The sequence below is a fragment of the Notamacropus eugenii genome, chromosome 1, assembly GCF_028372415.1.
Source record: "Notamacropus eugenii isolate mMacEug1 chromosome 1, mMacEug1.pri_v2, whole genome shotgun sequence".
NCBI lineage: Eukaryota > Metazoa > Chordata > Mammalia > Diprotodontia > Macropodidae > Notamacropus > Notamacropus eugenii.
The window spans coordinates 428842010-428854209 of record NC_092872.1 but is presented as its reverse complement, the minus strand read 5'-3'; the positions used below and the strand labels follow the sequence as shown (position 1 = coordinate 428854209).

Below are 12200 nucleotides of genomic sequence, written 5' to 3'. Positions count from 1 at the left end.
GAAAACAGTATGGCAGAAACTGAGCATAGACTAACATCTTACATAAAGTACCAAAATAAGGTCAAAATAGGTCCACTATTTAGATATAAAGGTTGATACTGTATACCAAAATGAAGTCAAAATGGGTACATAATTTAGATATAAAGGCTTATTATAAGCAAATTAGGAGAGCAAGGATCTCAGATCTATGGAGAAAGGAAGAATATATGACAGAACAAGAGATAGAGAACATTATGAAATGCAAAATGGATTATTTTGATTACATTAAATTGAAAAGTTTTACACAAACAAAGCCAATGCAACCAAGACTGGGAGGGAAGCAGAAAACTGGGAAAGAATTTTTACAACCAGTGTCTCTGATAAAGGTTTCATTTCTAAAATAGAGAATTGAGTCAAATTCATAGGAATACAAGTCATTACCCAATTGATAAATGGTCAAAGGATATGTACAGGCAGTTTTCAGATGAAGAGATTAAAGCTATCTATAATCATATATGAAAAAAATTCTAAATCACTATTGAGGAGAAATGCAAATCACACCTATCAGATTGGCTAACATGACAAAACAGGACAATTATAAATGTTGGAGAAGATGTGGGAAAATTGGAACACTAATGCATTGTTGATGGAGCTATGAACTGATTCAACCATTCTGGAGAGCAATTTGGAACTATGCCCAAAGGGCTATAAAACTGCATACCCTTTGACCCAGCAATACCACTCCTAGGTCTGTACCCCAAAGAGATCACAGAAATGGGAAAGGGGTCCACAGGTACAAAAATATTGATAGCAGCTTTTTGTGGTTGCCAAGAACTGGAAATCGATAGACGCCCATCAATTGAGGAATGGCTGAACAAGTTGTGGTATATGAATGTAATGGAATACTGTTGTGCTATAAGAAGTGATGAACAGGAAGACTTCAGAAAGGCCTGGAAGGACTTATATGAATTGATGCTGAGTAAAGTGAGCAGAACCAGGAGACATCACACACAGTAACAGCAACATTGTATGATGACTGACTTTGATAGACTTAGCTCTTCTCAGCAATGCAAGGACTTAAGACAACTCCAAAAGACTCATGATGGAAGATACCATCCACATCCAGAGAAAGATGGAGTCTGAATGCAGATCAAAGCATACTATTTGCTCTTTTTTGTTTTGCTTTATTTTTTTCTTGTGGTTCCTTCTATGGGTTCTAATTCTTTACAATATGACTAATGTGAAAATATGTTTAACAAGAATGTATATGTAGAACCTCTATCAGATTACATAACTGTCTTGGGGAGGAAGGAAGAGAGGGAGACAGAGAAAATTTACAACTTAAGAAAGTGAAAGTTGAAAACTAAAAATAAATTAATTTTTAAAAATTACTTTGATATTAATTGTTCTCTAGTTCTTCTCCCTTCACTTTGCTTCAATTCATAAAAGTCTCCCCAAGTTCTCTGAAATGTTCACCATATCTCACAACATAATAGTATTCCATCATTTATATGACACAACTTGTTCAACCATTCCTTAATTAATGGTCATCCCCTCAATTTCCAATTTTTTGCTATCATAAGAAGAGCTGTTATATTGTTGTACATATAGGGTCCTGTCCCATTTTCTTTGATCTCTTTGGGATACAGACCTAGTAACAGTATTACTGAATTAAAGAGTATGCACAATTTAATAGCTTTTGGAGATCAGTTCTAAATTGCTTTCCAGAATGGAATAATTCATAGTGCTAACAATAGCACATTAATATACCTGTTTCCCCGCACCCCCTCCAGCATTTATCATTTTCTTTCTTTTGTCATCAATGTAAGGTGGGACCTTAGAGTTGTTTTAATTTGCATTTCTGTAATTAGTAATAATTTAGAGCATTTTTTTTATATGGCTATTGATAGTTTTGATTTCTTCCTCTAGAAATTTCCTATTCTATTCTGATCCTATAACTATTGAGGAATAGTTGCTTTTCTTGTAAATTTGATTCATTTTCAAATGATAACTTTAACAGAGAGATTTGCTGTGAAAATTCTTCCCCAGTGTCTTGTTTTTCTTCTAATTTTTGCTATATTTTGTTTGTACAAAAACTTTTAAATGATACATAATCAAAATTATCCTTTTTACCTTTTGTAAACCTCTCTCTCATTTGGTCATCCATAAATCTGACAATTAATTTTTTCCATTCCACTAATTTGCTTATGATGCTACCCTTTAAGTCGAAATCATGTACCTATTTTGAACTTATCTTGGATACAGTGTGATATATTGGTCTATACCTAGTTTCTGCCAGACTGCTTTCATTTTCCTATAGGTTTCACTAGACTACCAGAGAGGTTCATGACACAAAACAGGTTAGGAACCCCTGGCCTAGACTCAGGATAATTAGTTATGAAACTTTGACAATAGTGTGGAAGAGAACAGATGAGAGCCTGAACTAAGATAATACCAATGGGAGTGGAGAGAAGAGGGAAGACACAAGGGATGTTGTAGATGTGGAAATGAAAGAACTTGGCGTAACTGGATAAATGTGTGAAAAGGAGCAAAGAATTGAAGGTATTTTCAAGGCTACTAGTTAGGAAGGTTAGTAGTACTATTAACATTAAACAAAGAAGGAAATGCCATTAAATAAAAGAAAGAACCGAGAGCTGAAGGAAAAAAATATTAAGTTCCATTTTAGAACTGGGTTCTAATATTGGGTTTGAAATGTCAATAGAACATGAAGGTCTAGTAGGCTAGATATAGGACTGGAGTTCTAGGGAGAAATTAGGATTGATATTAACTTCAGAGTCACCTAAATTGGGGTGATAATGAATGGAATCATGAATTGGGGAGAAAAGAATAGGATAGAACATTTATCTTTAAGGGATGGGAGGATAAGGAGCCATTGAAAGAGGAGAAGGAATGTTCAAAAGGGTAAGGGGAGAATTATGACAACATAGTGGCATTAAGGCCAAAGGAGGAGAAAGAATCAAGCAGTAGTGGTCAATAACCACAGAAAGGTCAAGCAGCATAAACACACACATACACACACACACACACACACACACACACAACTGGATTACTTCTAAAGGTCATGAGTGAACTTGGATAGAGCTCTTTCAGTGGACTGGTATGGACAGTCATCAGATTGAGAAAAGGTTTAATGGGGATTGGAGAAAAATGGCAACTAGCATAGAAAAGAGAAGTCAGGGGATGATAGGTCCACAGAGTGGCAGATCCAAGGGAAAGTTTTTTAGCATAGGGAATAACTGAGCATGCTTATAGACTGGGACATTAAGCCAGAACAGAGAGGCTGAATATAAATGAGAGAGGTAACTTGACTAGACAAGGTCTCAGAGAAGAAAGGAGAATCAAGATTCAGTTGCAGTTGTCAACAAATATTAAATGGCTACTATGTTCTAGGTACTGTGCCAAACCCTGGGGAATACAAAAAAAAGAAGGGGGGGGCAAAATAGTCCTTGCTTTCAAGATCATAACAGGGGAGAAAACATGTAAACTACTATCCACAAACTAGAATAAGCAACAGACTGGGAAAGGCTTCTTACAAAAGTTAGGATTTTAACTGAGACTTGAAGGCAACCAGGAAAGTCAGGAGGCAGAAATGAGGAGAGAAGCATTCCAGGCATGGAGGAACAGTCAATGAAAAAGCTGGAGTTGGGAGATGGAGCATCTTGTCAAAGACACAGCAAGGAAGTCAGTGTCACTGTATCACAGAATATGTGGAGGAGCATAAAGTGTAAGGAAAGTGCAAAGATAGGAGAGGATTATGCCATAAAGGGCCTTAAAAGCCAAGAAGAGACTATATTTGATTGTGGAGGTAACAGGGAGCCACTGGAATTTCTTGAGTATCATAATGAGTTCTATTTTGGAAATGTTGAGTTTAAGATGTCTACATGACATCCAGTTTGAAATGTCCAATTCAGCAGTTGGAGATGTGAGACTGGAGGTCAGCAGATAAGAGCTGGATAAATATATATGAGAATTGTCTACAGAGAGGACAATTAAATCCATGGGAGCTAAATGGTAGCCAGGTGGTTCAGTGGATAGAGTGCTGGGCCTGGATTCAGGAAGACCTAAGTTCAAATCTGGCCTCAGACACTCACAGGCTGTATGACACTAGGCGGACCACTTACCCCTGTTTGCCTTAATCCACTGGAGAAGAAACAGCAAACCACTCTAGGATCCTTGCCAAGAAAATCCCATGGATAATACTGGCTTGTGATCCACAGGGTCACAAAGAGTCAGACAGAACTGAACAACTACAACAAGGTGCTTAGCTCTTTTTGAGGAGTTTAGGATAAAAAACATTTCCCCTAGTTGTTCCAAAAGGGAGGGGAGAAGTTCACTCACTCTTGGCCAGTTTAACTCCTTCCCTTCAAAGACATTATAAAAAAAGACAATCATAGACAATAGTGAACAAACAGGTTTATCAAAGCAAGCAGTAAAACAATAACCGAAGAAGTTATATAGACTAAATGAAATAACACACAAGAATCAAGGGACTCTATAACTCAGTAAAGCAAAGAAACCAGTAAGAAAATTATTATGCCCAAGAAGTTTGCTCTTAACAGTATCTGAGAGCACAAGCACTGGGCATCAAGGGATGTGCTGGAATGCTGGATTTCCCCACATGCCTATTCTCCTCTCCCATTCAATATCACTACCTAACTGCACCCAAGGGCAACGGGTTGAGAGGTCTCTCAATCAGTTCTGAGTCACATATCCATCCCTACATGTGCAGTGTTATGTGGCTATCTTTCAGGGAACCAACTAAGTTCACCTGGGTGAGGGGTGTTCATTTACAAGGAGAAGCTACTACTCTGAAATTAGAGAGAAGTAGTAAGGAATGTGAAAACACTGAGAAGATGAAAGGGATAAAGGAAATTGAAGGAGCCCACATCTGGTGGCAGGCATGGTGTAGTGGGAAGAACACTGGCTCTAGAGTTAGAAAAAAAGGGTTTGAATCCCTGATGCATCATAATACTTGTGTGACCTTGAGCAAGTTGCTTAACCAGACGACCTCTGAAGTCCCTCTCAGTTCTAAACCAATAGTCCTATGATGACTCCAATCCTTTCAATGAAATAGAAGTTGAGAAGTTAAGTGGGGTGGGGATAGGACGGAGTGAGGGTGACAGGAAAGAGAACATTTGGAACAGATGCTATGAGGAATGTAATGGAAAAAAATAAGAGATGAGTAGGATTTCCCTATAACAATTTGTACCAATTTGATGTTAGATAAGGAGCGCTGCGTTTGCAGTGTATCCAGAGAGTATAAACTGATGATTTCCTCTAGCAGCTTGGGGTAAGAATAGAGGAGGGAAGTAGGAGGGGTTAGGGGTAGCTGCATAGAAACAAAGGAAGGTCAAAGATCTCAGAATAGAAAGGGACCTTAGGAATCATTTAGAGAAATCTTTCATAAGCATGCTAGAATCTCTTATTCCAAATTTAATGATCAAAAGATGAGAAAATATTTTTACATACAAAGTAGGACATAAAAGAGGATATTTGAAATTACAAATTTACAACTTGCTTTTTTTAAAAAAAGTATTAAGTTCAACATTATTTCCAAAACTGTGCAATTTATTTCAATCTGAACTTCCTTCTATGCATTCAAAAAATGCTTTGATGACAGGATTTTCTTTTGGGAGGGGAGGGGCAACACTATTGATATCTCCCCTTTCTTCACCCCTACCCAAATAAAGAAAAAAATGCCATCCTTGTAGCAAATAAGTATAGTAAAAGAAAACAAATCCACACATTTGCCATGGCCAAAATGTGTTTCATTCTATACCTTGATTCCATCATCCCTCTGTCAGGAAGAGGATGCCATGTTTCATCACTGGTCCTGTAGTCACGGTGGTTCACTGCACTGACCACTGGACATAGCAGTAGGTGCAACTCATTCCTGTTGCTGTGGAAACAAGGACATCCCCAGTTCCGAGGGGTTCTCAATCCTGACTTGTTAACAAAATTTGGCCTATTTTCCATACATTAGAGGTAGATCATAAAATATTCAGTGGGGACCCCAGCCACAGGACAGGCCTAAACTCATTTATGGGGCAAGAAGGAAGGGCATTAGTTAGGAATCAACCTTGGTCCAGCACTACTGGATTCTTCTAATTCTCAGGGCAGCTGAACATCCATACCCTCTTGGCCCATGAAGGTCATAACCCCTTTTCCCTTTACCAACTGAGTCTGATACAAATCAAATCATTCAAGAAATGTCCCATATAATCATGTCTGAGTCAGATGATCCAGTTCAACTCCTTCAAATTAGAGAATCCCAGATAAGGGAAGTGTTTCATAAGGTCAGAATCTCAGTAGTGGAGTTGGGACTAAAACTCATGTCTCTTGCCTCCAAGTGTGTGGTTTTCCACTATGCCTCTCTCACCATTCATTCATTCAGCAACTACTTTAAAAACCCATCTGTTATATGCACAGAACTCCATGCTCAGCACTTCAATAGATACATAATTTAAATAAGGTCCCTGCCCACATGGAGCTTATTGTCCATCTACTGAGGAAATAAGACATGAATACAGATAACATGTCTATATTCCTGCGGTTTCTCTAGGTCTGTAGGACTTCCTTGAAATGAAAATAACTGATCAAGTTCTACTCATTTTATTATCTGGAAGCAAATCTTTTCAAATGAATGATTTTTTTCAGTAAATCATAATATATGCTGAGAAAAATAAAAGTTCATTCACAAAACTTATACACCCAAAAGAGATTTATTGAAGGATATTCTTTCTAGTCAATAGAAACCTCAGGGAGACTGGAAATATAGCTATTAGTCTCCAAGTCTTCATCAGATCGACAGATTTTTCTGCAGGGGTGTGTGGTCTGTAGCAGCTCCAAAGATGGCTTTCTGGCTTCCGCTTTTTGGACAGGAAATGTCTTGTTTCTGACATGTTAATTTCCCTTGCTTCCTAGGGGTTCTTGGACAGTGACTGGTAGGAGAATAGTGTTAGGTTACCTTTGTTATCACAACTACACTTTGAGATGTTTGAGGATTATAAAGGGCAAACAAAGAAGGGAGTGGGGAAAGAATCTGACATCCATAGGCTAAGTTCCCTAGGGCTTGTTCTCATTGAGATAAGGAGTCTGCTCTTCATGGCCTTGGATGGACACTGGAAACATTCCAAGAGCCTGGGAACTCATGCATCACTTGCTTTGGTAGACATTAATTCAAACAGGTCTCATGGCAAAATAAAGAACAAAGGTGCCTTAAATTGTTTGTGGTCTAAATTTCCAATTTAACTCAACTATCCTGTGCCAGTTTCTAGATTCTAAAGGGGGTAATAATCAACCAGTCAGTCAATAAGCATTTACAAAGCACCTAACTCTTCCAGGGTTTTTTGTTCAATACTTCACATATTGGGGTGTCTTGCATTCATGAGATAGACATAACTGCAGAGTTCAGGCTAGTCCCTAAAACATATTATATAAATGTATTAGAAAGGTACAAGGCATGGTTTCAAGGGTAGGGGAAGATCATTACCTACTCTAGGCATCAGGGAGGGCATCAGTCAGTCAGTCAAGCATTTATTAAGCACTTACCACATGGCCAATATCTTCAAAAGCGTCATACTCAAATGCAAACATCTATGTACACAGCGGACCGATACAGAGGAAGGTAATCTCAGAGTAAAGGTACTTGGGGGGCAGGAAGAGGGCGGCAGAAGAAGAGTGGAGCAGGGAAGGCTCCTCTCAGAATGGGAGATTTGAGTTGTATCTTTTTGGTTGGCTGGGTTTTTTGGGGGAGGCAATCAGGCTTAAGTGACTTGTCCACGGTCACAAAGCTAATAAATGTCTGAGGCTGAATTTGAACTCAGGTCGTCTTGACTCCAGGGTCGATGCTCTATCTACTGTAGCACCAAGTTACCCCTGAGGCTGTATCTTAAAGGAAGCAGGGAGGGAATACATTTTGAACCTAGAGGAAAGTCAGTGAAAAGACATGGGAATCTACAGATACCTCAACAAGATAAGTATTAATGGATGGTAGAGAAGAAGGGGAGTGAGAAAAGAAGTCTGAAAAGGTAGGAAGGGGATGGATTATGAAAACTTTAAATGCCAGAGGATTTTTTTATAGTTGATCGTGGAGGTGATGGGGTATCACCGGGATTTATTAAGCAGGCGGGTGACAGGATTGGACCTGCATTTTAGGAAAATCATTTCTGCAGCTGAGGGGAGGAAGGATTGGAATAAGAAAAGAAACAAAGCAGGGAGACCAATCAGCACGCTATTGTAAACGTCCAACTGTAAAGTGATAAGGATATAGCATTCGAGTCAACAAGCATTTTAGGAGCTTACTGACTGCCAGGCTCGGAGTTAAGTAAGCAATAGGGATACAAACACAAGCAAAAAGACAGTTCTTCCCTTCAGGGAACTCACATTCTAACAGAGAAGACAACACATAAAAAGAAGCTGAAAAGCAAGAAGGAAAGGGACATATGGTGGTGGAGTCCAGAGAATGAAGGACGGCTGATTCAAGTGGGCCCTTTCTCAAAACTGAGGTTCCTAGAGAAATTCACTAGTGGGAGAACAGGGCTGTAGACGTGGAAGAGGGTGGTGAAGTTCAGAGAATGAAGGATGGCTGGTCTAAGCCCTTCCTCCAAATGGAGGTTCTGGAACTTATCAATGGAAGGGATAGAGGGAAACTGAGTAGAGGTTTAAAAGGACAGAGAGGAATTTGACTGGTGAAATTCAGATTCCATCTCTCCCTTACTGAATGTCCATCCCTGAGCTCCACTATGACTTGGGGGGAATATAAAGATGAATAAGGCAAAGTATAGCTGGAGAAACAAGCTACATTCATGAAACAACAGTGAATATGTTTTATTATGCAACAGGTCAAAGAGAAGGAAGGTCAGTGCGGGCAGAAAGCTTAAGATCTCAGACACAGAAGGGACCTCAGATGTCCAGGATCCCTTCTAAAGAAGAAATTTGCTCCAATGAGTCTCTATCTAACAGGGTATCCTTTGCCTGAAGACCTCTAGAGGTGGGGACTTCACCATCTTCTGAGGCATCTCATTCCAACTTTTGGTAAGTTTCAATTATAAGGAAGTTTCCCCTCTTTTATATCAAGCTGAAATCTGCCATCGAATTGATGTGGTACAAAGAGCAGTAGAATTATAGCCAAAAGACTCATGCTAAGATAAAATTCCAGCTTTGCCACTTGGTACCCATGGGCCTTTTGCTAAATCATGTGATTTTTGGGGGGTCTCATTTTTCTCTTCTGCAAAATGTTGAAGCTGGGGTTGGACTCCCACATTCTAGTTCTGGTTCTACATTCCAATTCTAAATCTTTCTGCTCTCTCAGGACAAGGAGAAAAAAAAATTATCTCATTTCCTCATGACAGGTCTTCAAATATTTGAAGACAGGGACTATACTTCCTTTTTTTCTTCTCCAGGATAAACTTCTATGGTTCCCTCAACTGGTGCTTATGTAGCCTGGTTTCCAGTTCCAAGAAGAGATCAAAGAACCAGCAGCGTGCTAAATGCTGAAGATACAAATACCAAAAGACAAACAGTTCCTGCCCTCAAGGAGCTTACATTTTAATCAGAAGAGACTTCTGCCATATATTATCTGGGTGACTTTGACTTCTCTGGTCCTCTATAACTGAGGGATCTGGATTGGATCTCTTCCAATTTATTGTTTCCTGAGGTCTCTTCTAGCTCTAATTCTATGATCTTATAGAAATGTTCTATATTCTTTTGAACTTGTACTTGTGATTTCATTGGCATAGGTACTTCCAACGAGGAAACCATCTACCAATGGAGATTGTCACCCTTTCTCCAGCTTTTAGATTTAGAGGTGCCTAGGGCACTGAAGTTAGTGACTTGCCTAGGGTGATAGCCATGTTGTATTAGAGGAGTGGCTTCAACTCAGGTCTCCCTGACTCCCATTAGCTCTATTACACCATGCTACCTTTGGTAATCCAAGTCACACCTAAAAGAGAGCACCTAAAAACAACTTCCTTAGAACAGCTAGAGGCTGGATTTTTCAAAATGACTTTGCTCATATTAAAAGTGGGTAAAGTAACAGATAGAGTTCAAAATTGTTGAGTTGCAGATCCCACGAATCCCATCCTAAAATCTCATAGGATCTAAAGTCAGAAGGTACTATAAGTGATTGTCTAATCTAAACCTAATCAAGCACAAATGGGAAAACTTAAGCCTATCAAGGAAAAATGATTTACCCAAAGTTACATTATATAGTATAGTAAGTAGCAGAGTCAATTTTAGAGTCCACGTTCTGTAATTATAAATGCAGTCCTCTTTCTTTGAAATTACACTGGGTAGATTTGACAATTTTGTAGCTCAAAAATCCTGCTCTCAGGAAACAACTTGTGCTTTGATCTGTCATGTTTCTGTCATTGAAAAAGTAAAAACTATTGATTAAAGTGGGCTTTTTGTTTTGCTCTCCCTAGCTTGACCTGGTCCAATAGTCTAGTCCCCCATTTCCAGTTTGAATATTGTTTGTTACTAGGCCTTGGCAGTTAAGAACATGAGATGTTAACGTCAACATTAGATGAGGTGAGATGTTAATGATAAGGAATTGAAATAATGGAATGTAATTATCCAAATTGAGACAGATGTTTTCCCTGCCTTTTAAAAACATGACAATCAATACAATATGTATGGAAAATGTAGAGAGGGCCTGAAAAGTTCTGGGGAAGAATGGGTGGATGGAAAAATGTATGACTTTTCACTGAGTCCAGGAAAACAAGACTAAGACCAGGGAACTTCCAGCCAGCAGAATCATAACTAGAAAATTTGGCATGTAAGGTAAACAGTAATAAGCACATATTTCAAGCATAGTGTGGGGAAAGACACCACAACACCTAGGACATCAGCCTTATGAAGGGAGAAGTTCTGGAACACTTGAAAATCCTAGGGCAAAAGACAGGGACCTCAGAGGACCAAAAGTCAGATGCTGAGGAAGACACCACTCAGATAGGTATGGAGTACCATCAAAAGAGAGCTTAATGAGAAATTCTGCATCTGCTAAATTTTGGTGCTCTAAGGAAAGGTGTGACTACCATGTCCTAGCAATAGCTCTCCTATCCATTGACATAAACTGTCAAGTTAAGAGTCTCAGACCAATGAGCAACATAGGGGTACAAAAAAATATCTTTTCCTAAATAGGCAGCTGATAAGGACACATGGTCTTTGACAGCTGTGAGGGTTTTCCCCCTGAACTTTTGGATTTATTAAGTATGAGCTAGAGTGGAGAACTTGTCATGTCATGTTGGATACTAGAGGTGAAGAAAAAAAGCAATATTTGAAGAGGGTCCTTAAGAGTACAGGCTGGCTAACTAATCCTTCATGTTCTACTTTCCATAACAAACCCACTCTAGCTACTTCAATGTATACTTCTCTCCTTCCTTTGAAGACAGAAGCTGAATGGTAGGAAAAGGAATCCTACACTGGGATCAAAGAAACCTGGGTTTCTGACAGCTGTGGAACCTTGGCTCACAGTCATCTCTCTCCTCCAGACCTGTTTCCTTCTTTATAAAATGATGGCATTTTTACATATTAGATTTCAAGGAAGGGGACTTAGATTGGTGTACCAGTTCTCCCCCCTTACCAAATGGTGGGCTTAGGCAAAATGAACCTAAGCCTCAGGTTCCTCATTTGTTAAATGAAGAGAGGACTATTTGTACTACTGATATCACAAGGTTCTTTTGAAGATCGGGTGACATGAAGATGATAAAATACTTTGTAAACTATAAAGTGTTGTAAAGACAAGAACTTTAAAAAAGAAGGAGCTACATGTCAGGGATCCTTTCTGACACAAAAGGCCTAGATCTATTTTGAGAACTTCTCATTGTTCTTTCATAAATAGAAACTAGGAATGTCAATGACGAAATGAATGAAAAAGCATTTATTAAATGCCTAGGCTAAGTTCTTGGGATAAAACTATAAGAAGTGAGACAAGAATGTATGGAAGTGATGGCCAAGGAAAGGAGGATGCAGAGAGTCACAGTAACAATAGGGCAGCCAAATGATAAGACTTCTCCAAGAACAATGGTAGTAATAATTTGATTACTGTGCCCAGAGCAAGAAGTGGATTTGTAGAGCTGATGGTCTGGTTCAGAGCTTGAGGTTGGACATAGTGGACTAGTTAAGTTTGTATTCTTTCACTCACCAATCTAGGGAGGTTGGCCTGAGTGCATTAACTCCCTCCAGGTGATAAGAATTAA

The 12200-nt window shown here is 39.0% G+C and overlaps 1 protein-coding gene across 4 annotated transcripts in view; it reads right to left on the bottom strand.

The window, feature by feature from the left end:
* RPRD1B (regulation of nuclear pre-mRNA domain containing 1B) overlaps positions 1 to 12200 on the bottom strand; it is a 137919-nt gene that overhangs the window by 39614 nt on the left and 86105 nt on the right. For 3 of the 4 annotated variants that reach the window (XR_011972058.1, XR_011972056.1, XR_011972055.1), the window contains exon 12: positions 5780 to 5899. The exons of the other annotated variant lie outside the window; for it this stretch is intronic. The gene's annotated coding sequence lies outside the window, so the exon portion shown is untranslated. The remainder of the gene's footprint in view (positions 1 to 5779; positions 5900 to 12200) is intronic. 4 annotated transcript variants of the gene reach the window in all.